The sequence below is a fragment of the Etheostoma spectabile genome, unplaced genomic scaffold, assembly GCF_008692095.1.
Source record: "Etheostoma spectabile isolate EspeVRDwgs_2016 unplaced genomic scaffold, UIUC_Espe_1.0 scaffold00018646, whole genome shotgun sequence".
Classification (NCBI taxonomy): Eukaryota; Metazoa; Chordata; class Actinopteri; order Perciformes; family Percidae; genus Etheostoma; species Etheostoma spectabile.
This window is the reverse complement of record NW_022604375.1, coordinates 26,774-30,931: the sequence shown is the minus strand read 5'-3', so window position 1 is coordinate 30,931 and position 4,158 is coordinate 26,774. Positions and strand designations below refer to the sequence as shown.

General features: G+C 41.9%; 2 non-coding genes across 2 annotated transcripts; one reads left to right on the top strand and one right to left on the bottom strand.

Moving 5' to 3' along the window:
- Positions 1-1,441: 1,441 nt before the first annotated feature.
- Positions 1,442-1,513, bottom strand: trnaq-cug (transfer RNA glutamine (anticodon CUG)). Its single transcript has one exon. It is a non-coding gene; the product is annotated as a tRNA-Gln (tRNA).
- A 363-nt stretch (positions 1,514-1,876) lies between these two features.
- Positions 1,877-1,958, top strand: trnas-uga (transfer RNA serine (anticodon UGA)). Its single transcript has one exon. It is a non-coding gene; the product is annotated as a tRNA-Ser (tRNA).
- Positions 1,959-4,158: the final 2,200 nt, after the last annotated feature.

Below are 4,158 nucleotides of genomic sequence, written 5' to 3'. Positions count from 1 at the left end.
TATGCTATTGAAGGCACACAACAGTCACAATGAAGATGAAAAAGCAACAATTGCTTGCCAACTTAAGTCATTTAGTTAGCTAAGCGTTCAGAGGATGTGGGAAAAGCAAGTCAAGAACAGGTTTTGAAGGACTTGCCACAGACAGTGAATACAGCAGTAGATATGTCTACTGTGTACAAACACATGGTAACTTTACATCTGTTGACAATAAAGATGCTCACAAAACGCTGCACTTGCAATTGCGTTTCTTGGGCACATTCATGTCCTCTTACATACAAAGAACTGATAAATTCTTTAATCACGATATCATGTGTCAGACATTAGTTCCAGATGAAAACACTGGTTGTCAGAAGTGGGATTTGAACCCACGCCTCCAGTGGAGACTGCAACCTGAACGCAGCGCCTTGGACCGCTCGGCCATCCTGACTGATCCAACAGATGTTCAGTAGGACCTGTTTAAAAAATTATAAGATAGTGAATTAAACATGTCACTCTATTGTAGGTTCTCAGTCATCCATGTCATAGTTAACAAGGGAAGGTTTCTCAACTGTCAGTCCAAATATATGGGTGTTCATGGAGACATGGAAGAAAGTCACCATTGTGGCAATGTGCTTGACAATGGCATGGCATTGCGCGTGATGTGAAGGGAATGTGCAATACAGGCCAAATCCTATGGTGGGAATCAAGATCCACCAATGTTTCTGTCCACAATGTCCACCTGAATCCAGAAATGTCCCTGCCAGATGGGAAATAGACTGACAATTGGGTCAACATTGTGCAATTATCTTCAAAATGTCCAACTGAGTCCACAAATAAACCTGCCAGATGGGAAATAAACTGATAACTGTCTTCATGGTCTAAACGTGTCATATATTGCCGTACAATTCCCACAATGAGTCCAGATGTGTCCGTTTTGGTTCTTGATCCATGCTATTACCCCAAAAGTGCACAACTAGGCCAAGGGACATTGGACTTGGTAAAAGGTCCTCCGCAGAAGTTTTGTCTCTCATCCAAGAGACTTCTTTAGTTTTTTACACAGAAAGGGTTTGACACAGTGCCCACTCCCCCACCCATATCTGACAGTTGAAAGCTGTGGGGAAAGGGGGGTTCCAAAGCTAATAGACCATTCAACAAGCAATTCTGATGCTCTATACTGGCCCATTCAGGATGAACACTGTATACTCTGACTGCAGCAACACAAGTTCAAATTTCAATGATAGCTTATTTTTATGGTGATTATGAGACTGAATACAAAGTTTGTTTCCCCCATGCAACTCAAAGCCTATCACTTCCAGTCAATACTGTCAAATTTGGAGCTCCTTCAGATTACATTAACAACCAGGTGACTCCTCAACATGCCCCCACCAACATAAGCTTACTTTAAACTAGATGTGGAAAGTTGAAAGGTTGAATGTTTTCACCTATGCTGTGGCTTAAAAACAGGTTCCACCGAGATTTGAACTCAGATCGCTGGATTCAGAGTCCAGAGTGCTAACCATTACACCATGGAACCTTCAAAAGAGTTTGCTAGGCAGTTTCTTTCATTATATCTACATGTGTGATATTAAAGGCACACAACAATCACAACAATTAAAATATCACGCCCCAATATATTCTCGGTTTTGAGTCCTCGCCCCTACTATTTACGACATGGCCAGACGTAATCCGGCTAAGAAGCAGCACTTTTCACAGGTGGAGATTGAAACCCTGACATCTCAGTTTAATTTGCAGTAAAGTATACACCTACATGTAAAGTGTACCCATATTTAAATAAACACACGGTAGCAAAGTTTATGCAGTGTTTTTAATTTTACTCGTGTTTTTTTCGTGAGTCAGTGTAAATATTAGTGCAAATCAGTATTGCACTGCTTTTCAGGTTGTTGTGGCCGAGTGGTTAAGGCGATGGACTTGAAATCCATTGGGGTCTCCCCTCGCAGGTTCGAATCCTGCCAACAACGAGAGGCGCTGTTTAATTGTGGTCACACATCTCATTATGACAAACGGCAGATGTGCCTTCATGGATAACACTATAATATCAAATAGTTACTGGAAGCCGCTGATGCATCTCTGAGCATTTATTTTCATTCTCAATGCACAGATGTGTTGCAGTTGATATGGCTTTGGTTCCCAGCCAGTAACTTTCTTTGAGTGACGTTACTTGCTTTATTCGTCAAGAAGTAACCAGAAATGTTACTCTCCCAACCCGGTTTGATAAAACATTAGATCACTGTTATATCGCACAAATAAGGGAACATAACAATCAATCAAGCTGCCTCCATGAGGATCCACAGACATAGACATGTTCCACCACCCGCAATTAAGCCTGTCTCCTCAGCTTCTAGACGCCGCTGCATCACCTCGCATCTGCGTTTGTGACAGTTTCTCACAGTTAGCAAAGCTCACATAAAGCAAATGCTTGTGGCTTAAAGATCGAGCTCCCTGGAGTGATCCAACTCTGGGATTTATCCTTCTACAGAAGACCATAGAGGCAGCTTCTCCAATTTCTGAGTAACAGGAAAATAGCCTGATAAGCATACATGTGCAGCACGACCTCAAAAGGCCATAAAGCAAATGCTTGTGGCTTAAAGATCAAGTTGGCGCTCATAATACATCAGCCAGGCGCAGTCTCTGTGGCGCAATAGGTCAGCGCAGTCGGCTGTTAACTGAAAGGATGGTGGTTCAAGTCCACCCAGAGACGATTGTTGCTTAAATAACCTGGAGTTAGCCAACTCTAGGATCTATGAGCTCAAAGATAATCCAAGTGGCCTTATATCAGAAGGTACAGTTCTGCATGCCATGTACATATTGATCTTTGCAGTCATTGGTATGCAGGTCACTTGATGTAATACAAGCAAATACGTAAGGCCCCACCCGACAGTTTAGTGATAGGTGGCGGCAACTGTATGTCAATGATCAAGCTGGTTGCTGTGACCAAGAAACCACCAGCAAAATGACTGATACATCATCAGTTCCAGAACTTTCTTGGATGCCAAATATTTGAATTCAAAGTCAGATTTCAATTGACATGTAAGACAAAGGCAATGCACGTCCAGCTTCTACATTTCAGCATGAGTCAGCTTCCCCAATTTCTGAGTAACAGGAAAATAGCCTGATAAGCATACATGTGCAGCTCAACCTCAAAAAGCCATAAAGAAAATGTTTGTGGCTTAAAGATCGAGATCCCGCTCATTAAACATCAGACATATGCAGTCTCTGTGGCGCAATAGGTCAGCGCAGTTGGCTGTTAACCGAAAGGATGGTGGTTCAAGTCCACCCAGGGAAGTTTGTTGCTTAAATAATCTGTAGTGAGCCAACTCTGGGATTTTTCCTTCTGCAGAAGACCATAGAGCAGCCCAAAGATAACCCAAGTGGCCTTACCTCTATTAGAAGGTACAGTTCTGCAAACCATGTACATATTAATCTTTACGGTCATCAGAGATGGGAAGTAACAAAACACAAATACTTCATTACTGTACTCCAGTTGAATTTTCAGGTATTTTTACTTTACTATTTATTTTTTGGGCGACTTTTTACTTCTACTCGAATATCGGTACTTTCTACTCCCTACATTTTACAAAATTGGCTTGTTACTTTAGTTTTGTACTAAAGGTCGTCTATCAGGTGTGATTTGGAGTCCATGTCGGAGAATAGCGCGGACACCCGCCTCACGCCGCGAGCGGGCGCACACGCCACACGGAGAAAAAGTGAAAAAAAAAAAAAAGAGACTAGCTGTCCGGAGGATAATCAGCTGAGAACGTGTGCGTCTTTGAGAACTGTAAGTCATTTAACTGATGATGTCAGTTCATGTAAGCCTGTTGTTGTATTGGTCTGTAGTTCTGGTACATTTAAAAGTTAGCTTGTTTACGTTCTTCTACTGTTGGCTAGGTTACACCTGGCTGTTGATTCGATATAATGGCGATTGTTGAACGTCCTTGCTCATTAAGATAATGTAATTAATAGTGGGTTCATTGTTATTATTTACTAGCATATATGATTCCTTGTTATTTATTTATTTTATTACCACACACACAGCCATAGCAGAGCTACCCCCCCCCCCCCATGTTTATCCTGATGCTTGATTGTAATAAAGCATCAACAGAGAGAGGTTGTCTCCATCTGTGTTTTAACAGACACACCTGGGGCCAAATTGGAAACCAG